Source organism: Coregonus clupeaformis, chromosome 23, assembly GCF_020615455.1.
Source record: "Coregonus clupeaformis isolate EN_2021a chromosome 23, ASM2061545v1, whole genome shotgun sequence".
NCBI lineage: Eukaryota > Metazoa > Chordata > Actinopteri > Salmoniformes > Salmonidae > Coregonus > Coregonus clupeaformis.
The window spans coordinates 48,310,023-48,335,164 of record NC_059214.1 but is presented as its reverse complement, the minus strand read 5'-3'; positions in this window follow the sequence as shown (position 1 = coordinate 48,335,164).

Sequence of the window (25,142 nt, the reverse complement as noted above, 5' to 3'; positions counted from 1 at the left end):
ATTCATCTCTCTCAGCTCTGAGGGAATTTACACCTAAACACTTCTCATTCATCTCTCTCAGCTCTGAGGGAATTTATACCTAAACACTTCTCATTCTATCTCTCTCAGCTCTGAGGGAATTTACACCTAAACACTTCTCATTCATCTCTCTCAGCTCTGAGGGAATTTACACCTAAACACTTCTCATTCATCTCTCTCAGCTCTGAGGGAATTTATACCTAAACACTTCTCATTCATCTCTCTCAGCTCTGAGGGAATTTATACCTAAACACTTCTCATTCATCTCTCTCAGCTCTGAGGGAATTTATACCTAAACACTTCTCATTCTATCTCTCTCAGCTCTGAGGGAATTTACACCTAAACACTTCTCATTCATCTCTCTCAGCTCTGAGGGAATTTACACCTAAACACTTCTCATTCATCTCTCTCAGCTCTGAGGGAATTTATACCTAAACACTTCTCATTCGATCTCTCTCAGCTCTGAGGGGAATTTACACCTAAACACTTCTCATTCATCTCTCTCAGCTCTGAGGGAATTTACACCTAAACACTTCTCATTCATCTCTCTCAGCTCTGAGGGAATTTACACCTAAACACTTCTCATTCATCTCTCTCAGCTCTGAGGGAATTTATACCTAAACACTTCTCATTCATCTCTCTCAGCTCTGAGGGAATTTACACCTAAACACTTCTCATTCATCTCTCTCAGCTCTGAGGGAATTTACACCTAAACACTTCTCATTCTATCTCTCTCAGCTCTGAGGGAATTTACACCTAAACACTTCTCATTCATCTCTCTCAGCTCTGAGGGAATTTACACCTAAACACTTCTCATTCATCTCTCTCAGCTCTGAGGGAATTTACACCTAAACACTTCTCATTCATCTCTCTCAGCTCTGAGGGAATTTATACCTAAACACTTCTCATTCATCTCTCTCAGCTCTGAGGGAATTTACACCTAAACACTTCTCATTCATCTCTCTCAGCTCTGAGGGAATTTACACCTAAACACTTCTCATTCATCTCTCTCAGCTCTGAGGGAATTTACACCTAAACACTTCTCATTCATCTCTCTCAGCTCTGAGGGAATTTACACCTAAACACTTCTCATTCATCTCTCTCAGCTCTGAGGAATTTATACCTAAACACTTCTCATTCATCTCTCTCAGCTCTGAGGGAATTTACACCTAAACACTTCTCATTCATCTCTCTCAGCTCTGAGGGAATTTACACCTAAACACTTCTCATTCATCTCTCTCAGCTCTGAGGGAATTTATACCTAAACACTTCTCATTCGTATCTCTCTCAGCTCTGAGGGAATTTATACCTAAACACTTCTCATTCATCTCTCTCAGCTCTGAGGGAATTTACACCTAAACACTTCTCATTCATCTCTCTCAGCTCTGAGGGAATTTACACCTAAACACTTCTCATTCATCTCTCTCAGCTCTGAGGGAATTTACACCTAAACACTTCTCATTCATCTCTCTCAGCTCTGAGGGAATTTACACCTAAACACTTCTCATTCATCTCTCTCAGCTCTGAGGGAATTTACACCTAAACACTTCTCATTCATCTCTCTCAGCTCTGAGGGAATTTATACCTAAACACTTCTCATTCATCTCTCTCAGCTCTGAGGGAATTTATACCTAAACACTTCTCATTCCTCTCTCTCAGCTCTGAGGGAATTTATACCTAAACACTTCTCATTCATCTCTCTCAGCTCTGAGGGAATTTATACCTAAACACTGCTCATTCATTCTCTCTCAGCTCTGAGGGAATTTATACCTAAACACTTCTCATTCATCTCTCTCAGCTCTGAGGGAATTTACACCTAAACACTTCTCATTCATCTCTCTCAGCTCTGAGGGAATTTACACCTAAACACTTCTCATTCATCTCTCTCAGCTCTGAGGGAATTTACACCTAAACACTTCTCATTCATCTCTCTCAGCTCTGAGGGAATTTACACCTAAACACTTCTCATTCATCTCTCTCAGCTCTGAGGGAATTTATACCTAAACACTTCTCATTCATCTCTCTCAGCTCTGAGGGAATTTATACCTAAACACTTCTCATTCATCTCTCTCAGCTCTGAGGGAATTTATACCTAAACACTTCTCATTCATCTCTCTCAGCTCTGAGGGAATTTACACCTAAACACTTCTCATTCATCTCTCTCAGCTCTGAGGGAATTTATACCTAAACACTTCTCATTCATCTCTCTCAGCTCTGAGGGAATTTATACCTAAACACTTCTCATTCATCTCTCTCAGCTCTGAGGGAATTTACACCTAAACACTTCTCATTCATCTCTCTCAGCTCTGAGGGAATTTACACCTAAACACTTCTCATTCATCTCTCTCAGCTCTGAGGGAATTTATACCTAAACACTTCTCATTCATCTCTCTCAGCTCTGAGGGAATTTACACCTAAACACTTCTCATTCATCTCTCTCAGCTCTGAGGGGAATTTATACCTAAACACTTCTCATTCATCTCTCTCAGCTCTGAGGGAATTTACACCTAAACACTTCTCATTCATCTCTCTCAGCTCTGAGGGAATTTATACCTAAACACTTCTCATTCATCTCTCTCAGCTCTGAGGGAATTTATACCTAAACACTTCTCATTCATCTCTCTCAGCTCTGAGGGAATTTATACCTAAACACTTCTCATTCATCTCTCTCAGCTCTGAGGGAATTTACACCTAAACACTTCTCATTCATCTCTCTCAGCTCTGAGGGAATTTATACCTAAACACTTCTCATTCATCTCTCTCAGCTCTGAGGGAATTTATACCTAAACACTTCTCATTCATCTCTCTCAGCTCTGAGGGAATTTACACCTAAACACTTCTCATTCATCTCTCTCAGCTCTGAGGGAATTTATACCTAAACACTTCTCATTCATCTCTCTCAGCTCTGAGGGAATTTACACCTAAACACTTCTCATTCATCTCTCTCAGCTCTGAGGGAATGTATACCTAAACACTTCTCATTCATCTCTCTCAGCTCTGAGGGAATTTACACCTAAACACTTCTCATTCGTATTTCTCTCAGCTCTGAGGGAATGTATACCTAAACACTTCTCATTCATCTCTCTCAGCTCTGAGGGAATTTACACCTAAACACTTCTCATTCATCTCTCTCAGCTCTGAGGAAATTTATACCTAAACACTTCTCATTCGTATCTCTCTCAGCTCTGAGGGAATTTACACCTAAACACTTCTCATTCATCTCTCTCAGCTCTGAGGGAATTTACACCTAAACACTTCTCATTCATCTCTCTCAGCTCTGAGGGAATTTACACCTAAACACTTCTCATTCATCTCTCTCAGCTCTGAGGGAATTTACACCTAAACACTTCTCATTCGATCTCTCTCAGCTCTGAGGGAATTTACACCTAAACACTTCTCATTCATCTCTCTCAGCTCTGAGGGAATTTATACCTAAACACTTCTCATTCATCTCTCTCAGCTCTGAGGGAATTTACACCTAAACACTTCTCATTCGTCTCTCTCTCAGCTCTGAGGGAATTTATACCTAAACACTTCTCATTCGTATCTCTCTCAGCTCTGAGGGAATTTACACCTAAACACTTCTCATTCATCTCTCTCAGCTCTGAGGGAATTTATACCTAAACACTTCTCATTCATCTCTCTCAGCTCTGAAGGAATTTACACCTAAACACTTCTCATTCATCTCTCTCAGCTCTGAGGGAATTTACACCTAAACACTTCTCATTCATCTCTCTCAGCTCTGAGGGAATTTATACCTAAACACTTCTCATTCATCTCTCTCAGCTCTGAGGGAATTTATACCTAAACACTTCTCATTCATCTCTCTCAGCTCTGAGGGAAATTTATACCTAAACACTTCTCATTCATCTCTCTCAGCTCTGAGGGAATTTATACCTAAACACTTCTCATTCATTCTCTCTCAGCTCTGAGGGAATTTATACCTAAACACTTCTCATTCGATCTCTCTCAGCTCTGAGGGAATTTACACCTAAACACTTCTCATTCATCTCTCTCAGCTCTGAGGGAATTTACACCTAAACACTTCTCATTCATCTCTCTCAGCTCTGAGGGAATTTATACCTAAACACTTCTCATTCATCTCTCTCAGCTCTGAGGGAATTTACACCTAAACACTTCTCATTCATCTCTCTCAGCTCTGAGGGAATTTATACCTAAACACTTCTCATTCATCTCTCTCAGCTCTGAGGGAATTTATACCTAAACACTTCTCATTCATCTCTCTCAGCTCTGAGGGAATTTATACCTAAACACTTCTCATTCATCTCTCTCAGCTCTGAGGGAATTTACACCTAAACACTTCTCATTCATCTCTCTCAGCTCTGAGGGAATTTACACCTAAACACTTCTCATTCATCTCTCTCAGCTCTGAGGGAATTTATACCTAAACACTTCTCATTCGATCTCTCTCAGCTCTGAGGGAATTTACACCTAAACACTTCTCATTCATCTCTCTCAGCTCTGAGGGAATTTACACCTAAACACTTCTCATTCATCTCTCTCAGCTCTGAGGGAATTTATACCTAAACACTTCTCATTCATTCTCTCTCAGCTCTGAGGGAATTTATACCTAAACACTTCTCATTCATCTCTCTCAGCTCTGAGGGAATTTATACCTAAACACTTCTCATTCATCTCTCTCAGCTCTGAGGGAATTTACACCTAAACACTTCTCATTCATCTCTCTCAGCTCTGAGGGAATTTATACCTAAACACTTCTCATTCATCTCTCTCAGCTCTGAGGGAATTTATACCTAAACATTTCTCATTCATCTCTCTCAGCTCTGAGGGAATTTATACCTAAACACTTCTCATTCATCTCTCTCAGCTCTGAGGGAATTTACACCTAAACACTTCTCATTCATCTCTCTCAACTCTGAGGGAATGTATACCTAAACACTTCTCATTCATCTCTCTGCTCTGAGGGAAATTACACCTAAACACTTCTCATTCATCTCTCTCAGCTCTGAGGGAATTTATACCTAAACATTTTCTCATTCATCTCTCTCAGCTCTGAGGGAATTTACACCTAAACACTTCTCATTCATCTCTCTCAGCTCTGAGGAAATTTATACCTAAACACTTCTCATTCGTATCTCTCTCAGCTCTGAGGGAATTTACACCTAAACACTTCTCATTCATCTCTCTCAGCTCTGAGGGAATTTACACCTAAACACTTCTCATTCGATCTCTCTCAGCTCTGAGGGAATTTACACCTAAACACTTCTCATTCATCTCTCTCAGCTCTGAGGGAATTTATACCTAAACACTTCTCATTCATCTCTCTCAGCTCTGAGGGAATTTACACCTAAACACTTCTCATTCATCTCTCTCAGCTCTGAGGGAATTTATACCTAAACACTTCTCATTCATCTCTCTCAGCTCTGAGGGAATTTATACCTAAACACTTCTCATTCGTATCTCTCTCAGCTCTGAGGGAATTTATACCTAAACACTGCTCATTCATCTCTCTCAGCTCTGAGGGAATTTATACCTAAACACTTCTCATTCATCTCTCTCAGCTCTGAGGGAATTTACACCTAAACACTTCTCATTCATCTCTCTCAGCTCTGAGGGAATTTACACCTAAACACTTCTCATTAATCTCTCTCAGCTCTGAGGGAATTTACACCTAAACACTTCTCATTCATCTCTCTCAGCTCTGAGGGAATTTATACCTAAACACTTCTCATTCATCTATCTCAGCTCTGAGGAAATTTATACCTAAACACTTCTCATTCATCTCTCTCAGCTCTGAGGGAATTTATACCTAAACACTTCTCATTCGTCTCTCTCTCAGCTCTGAGGGAATTTATACCTAAACACTTCTCATTCATCTCTCTCAGCTCTGAGGGAATTTACACCTAAACACTTCTCATTCATCTCTCTCAGCTCTGAGGGAATTTACACCTAAACACTTCTCATTAATCTCTCTCAGCTCTGAGGGAATTTACACCTAAACACTTCTCATTCATCTCTCTCAGCTCTGAGGGAATTTACACCTAAACACTTCTCATTCATCTCTCTCAGCTCTGAGGGAATTTATACCTAAACACTTCTCATTCATCTCTCTCAGCTCTGAGGGAATTTACACCTAAACACTTCTCATTCATCTCTCTCAGCTCTGAGGGAATTTACATCTAAACACTTCTCATTCATCTCTCTCAGCTCTGAGGGAATTTACACCTAAACACTTCTCATTCATCTCTCTCAGCTCTGAGGGAATTTATACCTAAACACTTCTCATTCATCTCTCTCAGCTCTGAGGGAATTTACACCTAAACACTTCTCATTCATCTCTCTCAGCTCTGAGGGAATTTACACCTAAACACTTCTCATTCATCTCTCTCAGCTCTGAGGGAATTTACACCTAAACACTTCTCATTCATCTCTCTCAGCTCTGAGGGAATTTATACCTAAACACTTCTCATTCATCTCTCTCAGCTCTGAGGGAATTTACACCTAAACACTTCTCATTCATCTCTCTCAGCTCTGAGGGAATTTACACCTAAACACTTCTCATTCGTATCTCTCTCAGCTCTGAGGGAATTTATACCTAAACACTTCTCATTCATCTCTCTCAGCTCTGAGGGAATTTATACCTAAACACTTCTCATTCATCTCTCTCAGCTCTGAGGGAATTTATATCTAAACACTTCTCATTCATCTCTCTCAGCTCTGAGGGAATTTATACCTAAACACTTCTCATTCGTATCTCTCTCAGCTCTGAGGGAATTTATATCTAAACACTTCTCATTCATCTCTCTCAGCTCTGAGGGAATTTACACTAAACACTTCTCATTCATCTCTCTCAGCTCTGAGGGAATTTATACCTAAACACTTCTCATTCATCTCTCTCAGCTCTGAGGGAATTTACACCTAAACACTTCTCATTCATCTCTCTCAGCTCTGAGGGAATTTATACCTAAACACTTCTCATTCATCTCTCTCAGCTCTGAGGGAATTTATACCCTAAACACTTCTCATTCATCTCTCTCAGCTCTGAGGGAATTTACACCTAAACACTTCTCATTCATCTCTCTCAGCTCTGAGGGAATTTACACCTAAACACTTCTCATTCATCTCTCTCAGCTCTGAGGGAATTTACACCTAAACACTTCTCATTCGTATCTCTCTCAGCTCTGAGGGAATTTACACCTAAACACTTCTCATTCATCTCTCTCAGCTCTGAGGGAATTTACACCTAAACACTTCTCATTCGTATCTCTCTCAGCTCTGAGGGAATTTACACCTAAACACTTCTCATTCATCTCTCTCAGCTCTGAGGGAATTTATACCTAAACACTTCTCATTCGTCTCTCTCTCAGCTCTGAGGGAATTTATACCTAAACACTTCTCATTCGTATCTCTCTCAGCTCTGAGGGAATTTATACCTAAACACTGCTCATTCATCTCTCTCAGCTCTGAGGGAATTTATACCTAAACACTTCTCATTCATCTCTCTCAGCTCTGAGGGAATTTACACCTAAACACTTCTCATTCATCTCTCTCAGCTCTGAGGGAATTTACACCTAAACACTTCTCATTCATCTCTCTCAGCTCTGAGGGAATTTATACCTAAACACTTCTCATTCATCTCTCTCAGCTCTGAGGGAATTTATACCTAAACACTTCTCATTCATCTCTCTCAGCTCTGAGGGAATTTATACCTAAACACTTCTCATTCATCTCTCTCAGCTCTGAGGGAATTTATACCTAAACACTTCTCATTCATCTCTCTCAGCTCTGAGGGAATTTATACCTAAACACTTCTCATTCATCTCTCTCAGCTCTGAGGGAATTTATACCTAAACACTTCTCATTCATCTCTCTCAGCTCTGAGGGAATTTACACCTAAACACTTCTCATTCATCTCTCTCAGCTCTGAGGGAATTTACACCTAAACACTTCTCATTCATCTCTCTCAGCTCTGAGGGAATTTACACCTAAACACTTCTCATTCATCTCTCTCAGCTCTGAGGGAATTTATACCTAAACACTTCTCATTCATCTCTCTCAGCTCTGAGGGAATTTACACCTAAACACTTCTCATTCATCTCTCTCAGCTCTGAGGGAATTTACACCTAAACACTTCTCATTCATCTCTCTCAGCTCTGAGGGAATTTACACCTAAACACTTCTCATTCATCTCTCTCAGCTCTGAGGGAATTTACACCTAAACACTTCTCATTCATCTCTCTCAGCTCTGAGGGAATTTACACCTAAACACTTCTCATTCATCTCTCTCAGCTCTGAGGGAATTTACACCTAAACACTTCTCATTCATCTCTCTCAGCTCTGAGGGAATTTATACCTAAACACTTCTCATTCATCTCTCTCAGCTCTGAGGGAATTTACACCTAAACACTTCTCATTCATCTCTCTCAGCTCTGAGGGAATTTATACCTAAACACTTCTCATTCATCTCTCTCAGCTCTGAGGGAATTTATACCTAAACACTTCTCATTCATCTCTCTCAGCTCTGAGGGAATTTATACCTAAACACTTCTCATTCATCTCTCTCAGCTCTGAGGGAATTTACACCTAAACACTTCTCATTCATCTCTCTCAGCTCTGAGGGAATTTATACCTAAACACTTCTCATTCGTCTCTCTCTCTCAGCTCTGAGGGAATTTATACCTAAACACTTCTCATTCGTCTCTCTCTCAGCTCTGAGGGAATTTATACCTAAACACTTCTCATTCGTATCTCTCTCAGCTCTGAGGGAATTTACACCTAAACACTTCTCATTCATCTCTCTCAGCTCTGAGGGAATTTACACCTAAACACTTCTCATTCATCTCTCTCAGCTCTGAGGGAATTTATACCTAAATACTTATCATTCATCTCTCTCAGCTCTGAGGGAATTTACACCTAAACACTTCTCATTCATCTCTCTCAGCTCTGAGGGAATTTATACCTAAACACTTCTCATTCATCTCTCTCAGCTCTGAGGGAATTTATACCTAAACACTTCTCATTCATCTCTCTCAGCTCTGAGGGAATTTATACCTAAACACTTCTCATTCATCTCTCTCAGCTCTGAGGGAATTTACACCTAAACACTTCTCATTCATCTCTCTCAGCTCTGAGGGAATTTACACCTAAACACTTCTCATTCATCTCTCTCAGCTCTGAGGGAATTTACACCTAAACACTTCTCATTCATCTCTCTCAGCTCTGAGGGAATTTATACCTAAACATTTTCTCATTCATCTCTCTCAGCTCTGAGGGAATTTACACCTAAACACTTCTCATTCATCTCTCTCAGCTCTGAGGGAATTTACACCTAAACACTTCTCATTCATCTCTCTCAGCTCTGAGGGAATTTATACCTAAACACTTCTCATTCATTCTCTCTCAGCTCTGAGGGAATTTATACCTAAACACTTCTCATTCGTATCTCTCTCAGCTCTGAGGGAATTTACACCTAAACACTTCTCATTCATCTCTCTCAGCTCTGAGGGAATTTACACCTAAACACTTCTCATTCATCTCTCTCAGCTCTGAGGGAATTTATACCTAAACACTTCTCATTCGTCTCTCTCTCAGCTCTGAGGGAATTTATACCTAAACACTTCTCATTCGTATCTCTCTCAGCTCTGAGGGAATTTACACCTAAACACTTCTCATTCATCTCTCTCAGCTCTGAGGGAATTTACACCTAAACACTTCTCATTCATCTCTCTCAGCTCTGAGGGAATTTATACCTAAACATTTTCTCATTCATCTCTCTCAGCTCTGAGGGAATTTATACCTAAACACTTCTCATTCATCTCTCTCAGCTCTGAGGGAATTTACACCTAAACACTTCTCATTCGTATCTCTCTCAGCTCTGAGGGAATTTACACCTAAACACTTCTCATTCATCTCTCTCTCAGCTCTGAGGGAATTTACACCTAAACACTTCTCATTCATCTCTCTCAGCTCTGAGGAAATTTATACCTAAACACTTCTCATTCGTATCTCTCTCAGCTCTGAGGGAATTTACACCTAAACACTTCTCATTCGTATCTCTCTCAGCTCTGAGGGAATTTACACCTAAACACTTCTCATTCATCTCTCTCAGCTCTGAGGGAATTTACACCTAAACACTTCTCATTCATCTCTCTCAGCTCTGAGGGAATTTATACCTAAACATTTTCTCATTCATCTCTCTCAGCTCTGAGGGAATTTATACCTAAACACTTCTCATTCATCTCTCTCAGCTCTGAGGGAATTTATACCTAAACACTTCTCATTCATCTCTCTCAGCTCTGAGGGAATTTATACCTAAACACTTCTCATTCGTATCTCTCTCAGCTCTGAGGGAATTTACACCTAAACACTTCTCATTCATCTCTCTCAGCTCTGAGGGAATTTACACCTAAACACTTCTCATTCATCTCTCTCAGCTCTGAGGGAATTTACACCTAAACACTTCTCATTCATCTCTCTCAGCTCTGAGGGAATTTACACCTAAACACTTCTCATTCATCTCTCTCAGCTCTGAGGGAATTTATACCTAAACACTTCTCATTCGTATCTCTCTCAGCTCTGAGGGAATTTATACCTAAACACTGCTCATTCATCTCTCTCAGCTCTGAGGGAATTTACACCTAAACACTTCTCATTCATCTCTCTCAGCTCTGAGGGAATTTACACCTAAACACTTCTCATTCATCTCTCTCAGCTCTGAGGGAATTTACACCTAAACACTTCTCATTCGTATCTCTCTCAGCTCTGAGGGAATTTATACCTAAACACTTCTCATTCATCTCTCTCAGCTCTGAGGGAATTTACACCTAAACACTTCTCATTCATCTCTCTCAGCTCTGAGGGAATTTACACCTAAACACTTCTCATTCATCTCTCTCAGCTCTGAGGGAATTTATACCTAAACACTTCTCATTCATCTCTCTCAGCTCTGAGGGAATTTACACCTAAACACTTCTCATTCATCTCTCTCAGCTCTGAGGGAATTTACACCTAAACACTTCTCATTCATCTCTCTCAGCTCTGAGGGAATTTACACCTAAACACTTCTCATTCATCTCTCTCAGCTCTGAGGGAATTTACACCTAAACACTTCTCATTCATCTCTCTCAGCTCTGAGGGAATTTACACCTAAACACTTCTCATTCATCTCTCTCAGCTCTGAGGGAATTTATACCTAAACACTTCTCATTCGTATCTCTCTCAGCTCTGAGGGAATTTACACCTAAACACTTCTCATTCATCTCTCTCAGCTCTGAGGGAATTTACACCTAAACACTTCTCATTAATCTCTCTCAGCTCTGAGGGAATTTACACCTAAACACTTCTCATTCATCTCTCTCAGCTCTGAGGGAATTTATACCTAAACACTTCTCATTCGTCTCTCTCAGCTCTGAGGGAATTTACACCTAAACACTTCTCATTCATCTCTCTCAGCTCTGAGGGAATTTATACCTAAACACTTCTCATTCATCTCTCTCAGCTCTGAGGGAATTTATACCTAAACACTTCTCATTCATCTCTCTCAGCTCTGAGGGAATTTACACCTAAACACTTCTCATTCGTATCTCTCTCAGCTCTGAGGGAATTTACACCTAAACACTTCTCATTCATCTCTCTCAGCTCTGAGGGAATTTACACCTAAACACTTCTCATTCATCTCTCTCAGCTCTGAGGGAATTTACACCTAAACACTTCTCATTCATCTCTCTCAGCTCGGAGGGAATTTATACCTAAACACTTCTCATTCATCTCTCTCAGCTCTGAGGGAATTTATACCTAAACACTTCTCATTCGTCTCTCTCTCAGCTCTGAGGGAATTTATACCTAAACACTTCTCATTCGTATCTCTCTCAGCTCTGAGGGAATTTATACCTAAACACTTCTCATTCATCTCTCTCAGCTCTGAAGGAATTTACACCTAAACACTTCTCATTCATCTCTCTCAGCTCTGAGGAAATTTATACCTAAACACTTCTCATTCATCTCTCTCAGCTCTGAGGGAATTTACACCTAAACACTTCTCATTAATCTCTCTCAGCTCTGAGGGAATTTATACCTAAACACTTCTCATTCATCTCTCTCAGCTCTGAGGGAATTTACACCTAAACACTTCTCATTCATCTCTCTCAGCTCTGAGGGAATTTATACCTAAACACTTCTCATTCATCTCTCTCAGCTCTGAGGGAATTTATACCTAAACACTTCTCATTCATCTCTCTCAGCTCTGAGGGAATTTACACCTAAACACTTCTCATTCATCTCTCTCAGCTCTGAGGGAATTTACACCTAAACACTTCTCATTCATCTCTCTCAGCTCTGAGGGAATTTATACCTAAACACTTCTCATTCATCTCTCTCAGCTCTGAGGGAATTTACACCTAAACACTTCTCATTCATCTCTCTCAGCTCTGAGGGAATTTACACCTAAACACTTCTCATTCATCTCTCTCAGCTCTGAGGGAATTTATACCTAAACACTTCTCATTCATCTCTCTCAGCTCTGAGGGAATTTATACCTAAACACTTCTCATTCGATCTCTCTCAGCTCTGAGGGAATTTACACCTAAACACTTCTCATTCATCTCTCTCAGCTCTGAGGGAATTTATACCTAAACACTTCTCATTCATCTCTCTCAGCTCTGAGGGAATTTACACCTAAACACTTCTCATTCATCTCCTCAGCTCTGAGGGAATTTACACCTAAACACTTCTCATTCATCTCTCTCAGCTCTGAGGGAATTTACACCTAAACACTTCTCATTCATATCTCTCTCAGCTCTGAGGGAATTTATACCTAAACACTTCTCATTCGTATCTCTCTCAGCTCTGAGGGAATTTACACCTAAACACTTCTCATTCATCTCTCTCAGCTCTGAGGGAATTTACACCTAAACACTTCTCATTCATCTCTCTCAGCTCTGAGGGAATTTATACCTAAACACTTCTCATTCATCTCTCTCAGCTCTGAGGGAATTTATACCTAAACACTTCTCATTCATCTCTCTCAGCTCTGAGGGAATTTACACCTAAACACTTCTCATTCATCTCTCTCAGCTCTGAGGGAATTTACACCTAAACACTTCTCATTCATCTCTCTCAGCTCTGAGGGAATTTATACCTAAACACTTCTCATTCATCTCTCTCAGCTCTGAGGGAATTTATACCTAAACACTTCTCATTCATCTCTCTCTCAGCTCTGAGGGAATTTATACCTAAACACTTCTCATTCATCTCTCTCAGCTCTGAGGGAATTTACACCTAAACACTTCTCATTCATCTCTCTCAGCTCTGAGGGAATTTACACCTAAACACTTCTCATTCATCTCTCTCAGCTCTGATGGAATTTATACCTAAACACTGCTCATTCATCTCTCTCAGCTCTGAGGGAATTTATACCTAAACACTTCTCATTCATCTCTCTCAGCTCTGAGGGAATTTACACCTAAACACTTCTCATTCATCTCTCTCAGCTCTGAGGAAATTTATACCTAAACACTTCTCATTCTCTCTCTCTCAGCTCTGAGGGAATTTATACCTAAACACTTCTCATTCATCTCTCTCAGCTCTGAGGGAATTTACACCTAAACACTTCTCATTCATCTCTCTCAGCTCTGAGGGAATTTATACCTAAACACTTCTCATTCATCTCTCTCAGCTCTGAGGGAATTTACACCTAAACACTTCTCATTCATCTCTCTCAGCTCTGAGGGAATTTACACCTAAACACTTCTCATTCATCTCTCTCAGCTCTGAGGGAATTTACACCTAAACACTTCTCATTCATCTCTCTCAGCTCTGAGGGAATTTACACCTAAACACTGCTCATTCATCTCTCTCAGCTCTGAGGGAATTTATACCTAAACACTTCTCATTCATCTCTCTCAGCTCTGAGGGAATTTATACCTAAACACTTCTCATTCATCTCTCTCAGCTCTGAGGGAATTTATACCTAAACACTTCTCATTCGTATCTCTCTCAGCTCTGAGGGAATTTACACCTAAACACTTCTCATTCATCTCTCTCAGCTCTGAGGGAATTTACACCTAAACACTTCTCATTCATCTCTCTCAGCTCTGAGGGAATTTACACCTAAACACTTCTCATTCATCTCTCTCAGCTCTGAGGGAATTTATACCTAAACACTTCTCATTCATCTCTCTCAGCTCTGAGGGAATTTACACCTAAACACTTCTCATTCATCTCTCTCAGCTCTGAGGGAATTTACACCTAAACACTTCTCATTAATCTCTCTCAGCTCTGAGGGAATTTACACCTAAACACTTCTCATTCATCTCTCTCAGCTCTGAGGGAATTTACACCTAAACACTTCTCATTCGTCTCTCTCTCAGCTCTGAGGGAATTTACACCTAAACACTTCTCATTCATCTCTCTCAGCTCTGAGGGAATTTACACCTAAACACTTCTCATTCATCTCTCTCAGCTCTGAGGGAATTTATACCTAAACACTTCTCATTCATCTCTCTCAGCTCTGAGGGAATTTATACCTAAACACTTCTCATTCTATCTCTCTCAGCTCTGAGGGAATTTATACCTAAACACTTCTCATTCATCTCTCTCAGCTCTGAGGGAATTTACACCTAAACACTTCTCATTCATCTCTCTCAGCTCTGAGGAAATTTATACCTAAACACTTCTCATTCGTATCTCTCTCAGCTCTGAGGGAATTTACACCTAAACACTTCTCATTCATCTCTCTCAGCTCTGAGGGAATTTACACCTAAACACTTCTCATTCATCTCTCTCAGCTCTGAGGGAATTTACACCTAAACATTTCTCATTCATCTCTCTCAGCTCTGAGGGAATTTACACCTAAACACTTCTCATTCATCTCTCTCAGCTCTGAGGGAATTTATACCTAAACACTTCTCATTCATCTCTCTCAGCTCTGAGGGAATTTACACCTAAACACTTCTCATTCGTATCTCTCTCAGCTCTGAGGGAATTTACACCTAAACACTTCTCATTCATCTCTCTCAGCTCTGAGGGAATTTACACCTAAACACTTCTCATTCATCTCTCTCAGCTCTGAGGGAATTTATACCTAAACACTTCTCATTCATCTCTCTCAGCTCTGAGGGAATTTACACCTAAACACTTCTCATTCATCTCTCTCTCAGCTCTGAGGGAATTTACACCTAAACACTTCTCATTCATCTCTCTCTAGCTCTGAGGGAATTTATACCTAAACACTTCTCATTCATCTCTCTCAGCTCTGAGGGAATTTACACCTAAACACTTCTCATTCATCTCTCTCAGCTCTGAGGGAATTTACACCTAAACACTTCTCATTCATCTCTCTCAGCTCTGAGGGAATTTACACCTAAACACTTCTCATTCATCTCTCTCAGCTCTGAGGGAATTTATACCTAAACACTTCTCATTCATCTCTCTCAGCTCTGAGGGAATTTATACCTAAACACTTCTCATTCATCTCTCTCAGCTCTGAGGGAATTTACACCTAAACACTTCTCATTCGATCTCTCTCAGCTCTGAGGGAATTTATACCTAAACACTTCTCATTCGTATCTCTCTCAGCTCTGAGGGAATTTACACCTAAACACTTCTCATTCATCTCTCTCAGCTCTGAGGGAATTTATACCTAAACACTGCTCATTCATCTCTCTCAGCTCTGAGGGAATTTATACCTAAACACTTCTCATTCATCTCTCTCAGCTCTGAGGGAATTTACACCTAAACACTTCTCATTCATCTCTCTCAGCTCTGAGGAAATTTATACCTAAACACTTCTCATTCGATCTCTCTCAGCTCTGAAGGGAATTTACACCTAAACACTTCTCATTCGTATCTCTCTCAGCTCTGAGGGAATTTACACCTAAACACTTCTCATTAATCTCTCTCAGCTCTGAGGGAATTTACACCTAAACACTTCTCATTCATCTCTCTCAGCTCTGAGGGAATTTATACCTAAACACTTCTCATTCATCTCTCTCAGCTCTGAGGGAATTTACACCTAAACACTTCTCATTCGATCTCTCTCAGCTCTGAGGGAATTTACACCTAAACACTTCTCATTCATCTCTCTCAGCTCTGAGGGAATTTACACCTAAACACTTCTCATTCATCTCTCTCAGCTCTGAGGGAATTTACACCTAAACACTTCTCATTCATCTCTCTCAGCTCTGAGGGAATTTATACCTAAACACTTCTCATTCATCTCTCTCAGCTCTGAGGGAATTTATACCTAAACACTTCTCATTCATCTCTCTCAGCTCTGAGGGAATTTACACCTAAACACTTCTCATTCATCTCTCTCAGCTCTGAGGGAATTTATACCTAAACACTTCTCATTCGTCTCTCTCAGCTCTGAGGGAATTTATACCTAAACACTTCTCATTCATCTCTCTCAGCTCTGAGGGAATTTACACCTAAACACTTCTCATTCATCTCTCTCAGCTCTGAGGGAATTTATACCTAAACACTTCTCATTCATCTCTCTCAGCTCTGAGGGAATTTACACCTAAACACTTCTCATTCATCTCTCTCAGCTCTGAGGGAATTTACACCTAAACACTTCTCATTCATCTCTCTCAGCTCTGAGGGAATTTACACCTAAACACTTCTCATTCATCTCTCTCAGCTCTGAGGGAATTTACACCTAAACACTTCTCATTCATCTCTCTCAGCTCTGAGGGAATTTATACCTAAACACTTCTCATTCATCTCTCTCAGCTCTGAGGGAATTTATACCTAAACACTTCTCATTCGTATCTCTCTCAGCTCTGAGGGAATTTACACCTAAACACTTCTCATTCGTCTCTCTCTCAGCTCTGAGGGAATTTACACCTAAACACTTCTCATTCATCTCTCTCAGCTCTGAGGGAATTTACACCTAAACACTTCTCATTCATCTCTCTCAGCTCTGAGGGAATTTACACCTAAACACTTCTCATTCATCTCTCTCAGCTCTGAGGGAATTTACACCCTAAACACTTCTCATTCATCTCTCTCAGCTCTGAGGGAATTTACACCTAAACACTTCTCATTCATCTCTCTCAGCTCTGAGGGAATTTACACCTAAACACTTCTCATTCATCTCTCTCAGCTCTGAGGGAATTTATACCTAAACACTTCTCATTCATCTCTCTCAGCTCTGAGGGAATTTACACCTAAACACTTCTCATTCGTATCTCTCTCAGCTCTGAGGGAATTTACACCTAAACACTTCTCATTCGTCTCTCTCAGCTCTGAGGGAATTTACACCTAAACACTTCTCATTCATCTCTCTCAGCTCTGAGGGAATTTACACCTAAACACTTCTCATTCGTATCTCTCTCAGCTCTGAGGGAATTTACACCTAAACACTTCTCATTCGTATCTCTCTCAGCTCTGAGGGAATTTACACCTAAACACTTCTCATTCATCTCTCTCAGCTCTGAGGGAATTTACACCTAAACACTTCTCATTCATCTCTCTCAGCTCTGAGGGAATTTATACCTAAACACTTCTCATTCGTCTCTCTCAGCTCTGAGGGAATTTACACCTAAACACTTCTCATTCGTATCTCTCTCAGCTCTGAGGGAATTTACACCTAAACACTTCTCATTCATCTCTCTCAGCTCTGAGGAAATTTATACCTAAACACTTCTCATTCGATCTCTCTCAGCTCTGAGGGAATTTACACCTAAACACTTCTCATTCGATCTCTCTCAGCTCTGAGGGAATTTACACCTAAACACTTCTCATTCATCTCTCTCAGCTCTGAGGGAATTTACACCTAAACACTTCTCATTCATCTCTCTCAGCTCTGAGGGAATTTACACCTAAACACTTCTCATTCATCTCTCTCTCAGCTCTGAGGGAATTTACACCTAAACACTTCTCATTCATCTCTCTCAGCTCTGAGGGAATTTACACCTAAACACTTCTCATTCATCTCTCTCAGCTCTGAGGGAATTTACACCTAAACACTTCTCATTCATCTCTCTCAGCTCTGAGGGAATTTACACCTAAACACTTCTCATTCATCTCTCTCAGCTCTGAGGGAATTTATACCTAAACACTTCTCATTCATCTCTCTCAGCTCTGAGGGAATTTACACCTAAACACTTCTCATTCATCTCTCTCAGCTCTGAGGGAATTTACACCTAAACACTTCTCATTCATCTCTCTCAGCTCTGAGGGAATTTACACCTAAACACTTCTCATTCATCTCTCTCAGCTCTGAGGGAATTTACACCTAAACACTTCTCATTCATCTCTCTCAGCTCTGAGGGAATTTACACCTAAACACTTCTCATTCATCTCTCTCAGCTCTGAGGGAATTTACACCTAAACACTTCTCATTCATCTCTCTCAGCTCTGAGGGAATTTATACCTAAACACTTCTCATTCATCTCTCTCAGCTCTGAGGGAATTTACACCTAAACACTTCTCATTCGTCTCTCTCAGCTCTGAGGGAATTTACACCTAAACACTTCTCATTCATCTCTCTCAGCTCTGAGGGAATTTACACCTAAACACTTCTCATTCATCTCTCTCAGCTCTGAGGGAATTTACACCTAAACACTTCTCATTCATCTCTCTCAGCTCTGAGGGAATTTATACCTAAACACTTCTCATTCACTCTCTCTCAGCTCTGAGGGAATTTACACCTAAACACTTCTCATTCGATCTCTCTCAGCTCTGAGGGAATTTACACCTAAACACTTCTCATTCATCTCTCTCAGCTCGGAGGGAATTTACACCTAAACACTTCTCATTCGTATCTCTCTCAGCTCTGAGGGAATTTACACCTAAACACTTCTCATTCATCTATCTCAGCTCTGAGGAAATTTATACCTAAACACTTCTCATTCATCTCTCTCTGCTGGGTACGAGATACCTAAACACTTCTCATTCATCTCTCTCAGCTCTGAGGGAATTTATACCTAAACACTTCTCATTCGCTCTCTCTCTCAGCTCTGAGGGAATTTACACCTAAACACTTCTCATTCGTTCTCTCTCAGCTCTGAGGGAATTTACACCTAAACACTTCTCATTCATCTCTCTCAGCTCTGAGGGAATTTATACCCTAAACACTTCTCATTCATCTCTCTCAGCTCTGAGGAAATTTATACCTAAACACTTCTCATTCATCTCTCTCAGCTCTGAGGGAATTTACACCTAAACACTTCTCATTCGTCTCTCTCTCAGCTCTGAGGGAATTTATACCTAAACACTTCTCATTCGTATCTCTCTCAGCTCTGAGGGAATTTACACCTAAACACTTCTCATTCGTATCTCTCTCAGCTCTGAGGGAATTTACACCTAAACACTTCTCATTCATCTCTCTCAGCTCTGAGGGAATTTACACCTAAACACTTCTCATTCATCTCTCTCAGCTCTGAGGGAATTTATACCTAAACACTTCTCATTCATCTCTCTCAGCTCTGAGGGAATTTATACCTAAACACTTCTCATTCATCTCTCTCAGCTCTGAGGGAATTTACACCTAAACACTTCTCATTCATCTCTCTCAGCTCTGAGGGAATTTATACCTAAACACTTCTCATTCATCTCTCTCAGCTCTGAGGGAATTTATACCTAAACACTTCTCATTCATCTCTCTCAGCTCTGAGGGAATTTATACCTAAACACTTCTCATTCATCTCTCTCAGCTCTGAGGGAATTTATACCTAAACACTTCTCATTCATCTCTCTCAGCTCTGAGGGAATTTACACCTAAACACTTCTCATTCATCTCTCTCAGCTCTGAGGGAATTTACACCTAAACACTTCTCATTCATCTCTCTCAGCTCTGAGGGAATTTACACCTAAACACTTCTCATTCATCTCTCAGCTCTGAGGGAATTTACACCTAAACACTTCTCATTCATCTCTCTCAGCTCTGAGGGAATTTATACCTAAACACTTCTCATTCATCTCTCTCAGCTCTGAGGGAATTTATACCCTAAACACTTCTCATTCATCTCTCTCAGCTCTGAGGGAATTTACACCTAAACACTTCTCATTCATCTCTCTCAGCTCTGAGGGAATTTACACCTAAACACTTCTCATTCATCTCTCTCAGCTCTGAGGGAATTTATACCTAAACACTTCTCATTCATCTCTCTCAGCTCTGAGGGAATTTATACCTAAACACTTCTCATTCATCTCTCTCTCAGCTCTGAGGGAATTTACACCTAAACACTTCTCATTCATCTCTCTCAGCTCTGAGGAATTTACACCTAAACACTTCTCATTCATCTCTCTCAGCTCTGAGGGAATTTATACCTAAACACTTCTCATTCGTATCTCTCTCTCAGCTCTGAGGGAATTTACACCTAAACACTTCTCATTCTATCTCTCTCAGCTCTGAGGGAATTTACACCTAAACACTTCTCATTCATCTCTCTCAGCTCTGAGGGAATTTACACCTAAACACTTCTCATTCGTCTCTCTCTCAGCTCTGAGGGAATTTATACCTAAACACTTCTCATTCATCTCTCTCAGCTCTGAAGGAATTTACACCTAAACACTTCTCATTCGTATTTCTCTCAGCTCTGAGGGAATTTACACCTAAACACTTCTCATTCATCTCTCTCAGCTCTGAGGGAATTTACACCTAAACACTTCTCATTCATCTCTCTCAGCTCTGAGGGAATTTACACCTAAACACTTCTCATTCATCTCTCTCAGCTCTGAGGGAATTTACACCTAAACACTTCTCATTCATCTCTCTCAGCTCTGAGGGAATTTACACCTAAACACTTCTCATTCATCTCTCTCAGCTCTGAGGGAATTTACACCTAAACACTTCTCATTCATCTCTCTCAGCTCTGAGGGAATTTATACCTAAACACTTCTCATTCATCTCTCTCAGCTCTGAGGGAATTTACACCTAAACACTTCTCATTCATCTCTCTCAGCTCTGAGGGAATTTATACCTAAACACTTCTCATTCATCTCTCTCAGCTCTGAGGGAATTTACACCTAAACACTTCTCATTCATCTCTCTCAGCTCTGAGGGAATTTATACCTAAACACTTCTCATTCATCTCTCTCAGCTCTGAGGGAATTTATACCTAAACACTTCTCATTCGATCTCTCTCAGCTCTGAGGGAATTTATACCTAAACACTTCTCATTCATCTCTCTTCAGCTCTGAGGGAATTTACACCTAAACACTTCTCATTCATCTCTCTCAGCTCTGAGGGAATTTACACCTAAACACTTCTCATTCATCTCTCTCAGCTCTGAGGGAATTTACACCTAAACACTTCTCATTCATCTCTCTCAGCTCTGAGGGAATTTATACCTAAACACTTCTCATTCATCTCTCTCAGCTCTGAGGGAATTTACACCTAAACACTTCTCATTCATCTCTCTCAGCTCTGAGGGAATTTATACCTAAACACTTCTCATTCGTTCTCTCTCAGCTCTGAGGGAATTTACACCTAAACACTTCTCATTCATCTCTCTCAGCTCTGAGGGAATTTACACCTAAACACTTCTCATTCATCTCTCTCAGCTCTGAGGGAATTTATACCTAAACACTTCTCATTCATCTCTCTCAGCTCTGAGGGAATTTATACCTAAACACTTCTCATTCATCTCTCTCAGCTCTGAGGGAATTTACACCTAAACACTTCTCATTCATCTCTCTCAGCTCTGAGGGAATTTATACCTAAACACTTCTCATTCTATCTCTCTCAGCTCTGAGGGAATTTATACCTAAACACTTCTCATTCATCTCTCTCAGCTCTGAGGGAATTTACACCTAAACACTTCTCATTCATCTCTCTCAGCTCTGAGGGAATTTACACCTAAACACTTCTCATTCATCTCTCTCAGCTCTGAGGGAATTTATACCTAAACACTTCTCATTCGTATTCTCTCTCAGCTCTGAGGGAATTTATACCTAAACACTTCTCATTCATCTCTCTCAGCTCTGAGGGAATTTACACCTAAACACTTCTCATTCATCTCTCTCAGCTCTGATGGAATTTATACCTAAACACTGCTCATTCATCTCTCTCAGCTCTGAGGGAATTTATACCTAAACACTTCTCATTCATCTCTCTCAGCTCTGAGGGAATTTACACCTAAACACTTCTCATTCATCTCTCTCAGCTCTGAGGAAATTTATACCTAAACACTTCTCATTCATATCTCTCTCAGCTCTGAGGGAGTTTACACCTAAACACTTCTCATTCGTATCTCTCTCAGCTCTGAGGGAATTTACACCTAAACACTTCTCATTCATCTCTCTCAGCTCTGAGGGAATTTACACCTAAACACTTCTCATTCATCTCTCTCAGCTCTGAGGAATTTACACCTAAACACTTCTCATTAATCTCTCTCAGCTCTGAGGGAATTTACACCTAAACACTTCTCATTCATCTCTCTCAGCTCTGAGGGAATTTACACCTAAACACTTCTCATTCATCTCTCTCAGCTCTGAGGGAATTTACACCTAAACACTTCTCATTCATCTCTCTCAGCTCTGAGGGAATTTACACCTAAACACTTCTCATTCATCTCTCTCAGCTCTGAGGGAATTTATACCTAAACACTTCTCATTCGTATCTCTCTCAGCTCTGAGGGAATTTATACCTAAACACTTCTCATTCGTATCTCTCTCAGCTCTGAGGGAATTTATACCTAAACACTTCTCATTCGTATCTCTCTCAGCTCTGAGGGAATTTACACCTAAACACTTCTCATTCATCTCTCTCAGCTCTGAGGGAATTTATACCTAAACACTTCTCATTCATCTCTCTCTCTCAGCTTTGAAGGAATTTACACCTAAACACTTCTCATTCATCTCTCTCAGCTCTGAGGGAATTTATACCTAAACACTTCTCATTCATCTCTCTCAGCTCTGAGGGAATTTATACCTAAACACTTCTCATTCATCTCTCTCAGCTCTGAGGGAATTTATACCTAAACACTTCTCATTCATCTCTCTCAGCTCTGAGGGAATTTACACCTAAACACTTCTCATTCATCTCTCTCAGCTCTGAGGGAATTTACACCTAAACACTTCTCATTCATCTCTCTCAGCTCTGAGGGGAATTTACACCTAAACACTTCTCATTCGTATCTCTCTCAGCTCTGAGGGAATTTACACCTAAACACTTCTCATTCATCTCTCTCAGCTCTGAGGGAATTTACACCTAAACACTTCTCATTCATCTCTCTCAGCTCTGAGGGAATTTATACCTAAACACTTCTCATTCATCTCTCTCAGCTCTGAGGGAATTTATACCTAAACACTTCTCATTCGTCTCTCTCTCAGCTCTGAGGGAATTTATACCTAAACACTTCTCATTCATCTCTCTCAGCTCTGAGGGAATTTACACCTAAACACTTCTCATTCATCTCTCTCAGCTCTGAGGGAATTTATACCTAAACACTTCTCATTCATCTCTCTCAGCTCTGAGGGAATTTACACCTAAACACTTCTCATTCATCTCTCTCAGCTCTGAGGAAATTTATACCCTAAACTCTTCTCATTCATCTCTCTCAGCTCTGATGGAATTTACACCTAAACACTTCTCATTCATCTCTCTCAGCTCTGAGGGAGTTTACACCTAAACACTTCTCATTCGTATCTCTCTCAGCTCTGAGGGAATTTACACCTAAACACTTCTCATTCATCTCTCTCAGCTCTGAGGGAATTTACACCTAAACACTTCTCATTCATCTCTCTCAGCTCTGAGGGAATTTACACCTAAACACTTCTCATTCATCTCTCTCAGCTCTGAGGGAATTTACACCTAAACACTTCTCATTCATCTCTCTCAGCTCTGAGGGAATTTACACCTAAACACTTCTCATTCGTCTCTCTCTCAGCTCTGAGGGAATTTACACCTAAACACTTCTCATTCATCTCTCTCAGCTCTGAGGGAATTTATACCTAAACACTTCTCATTCATCTCTCTCAGCTCTGAGGGAATTTACACCTAAACACTTCTCATTCGTATCTCTCTCAGCTCTGAGGGAATTTATACCTAAACACTTCTCATTCGTATCTCTCTCAGCTCTGAGGGAATTTATACCTAAACACTTCTCATTCATCTCTCTCAGCTCTGAGGGAATTTATACCTAAACACTTCTCATTCATCTCTCTCAGCTCTGAGGGAATTTACACCTAAACACTTCTCATTCATCTCTCTCAGCTCTGAGGGAATTTATACCTAAACACTTCTCATTCATCTCTCTCAGCTCTGAGGGAATTTACACCTAAACACTTCTCATTCATCTCTCTCAGCTCTGAGGGAATTTACACCTAAACACTTCTCATTCGATCTCTCTCAGCTCTGAGGGAATTTATACCTAAACACTTCTCATTCGTCTCTCTCTCAGCTCTGAGGGAATTTATACCTAAACACTTCTCATTCGTATCTCTCTCAGCTCTGAGGAATTTACACCTAAACACTTCTCATTCATCTCTCTCAGCTCTGAGGGAATTTACACCCTAAACACTTCTCATTCATCTCTCTCAGCTCTGAGGGAATTTATACCTAAACACTTCTCATTCATCTCTCTCAGCTCTGAGGGAATTTACACCTAAACACTTCTCATTCATCTCTCTCAGCTCTGAGGGAATTTACACCTAAACACTTCTCATTCATCTCTCTCAGCTCTGAGGGAATTTACACCTAAACACTTCTCATTCTTCTCTCTCTCAGCTCTGAGGGAATTTATACCTAAACACTTCTCATTCGTATCTCTCTCAGCTCTGAGGGAATTTACACCTAAACACTTCTCATTCATCTCTCTCAGCTCTGAGGGAATTTACACCTAAACACTTCTCATTCATCTCTCTCAGCTCTGAGGGAATTTATACCTAAACACTTCTCATTCATCTCTCTCAGCTCTGAGGGAATTTACACCTAAACACTTCTCATTCGTCCTCTCTCTCAGCTCTGAGGGAATTTACACCTAAACACTTCTCATTCTATCTCTCTCAGCTCTGAGGGAATTTACACCTAAACACTTCTCATTCATCTCTCTCAGCTCTGAGGGAATTTATACCTAAACACTTCTCATTCATCTCTCTCAGCTCTGAGGGAATTTATACCTAAACACTTCTCATTCATCTCTCTCAGCTCTGAGGGAATTTACACCTAAACACTTCTCATTCATCTCTCTCAGCTC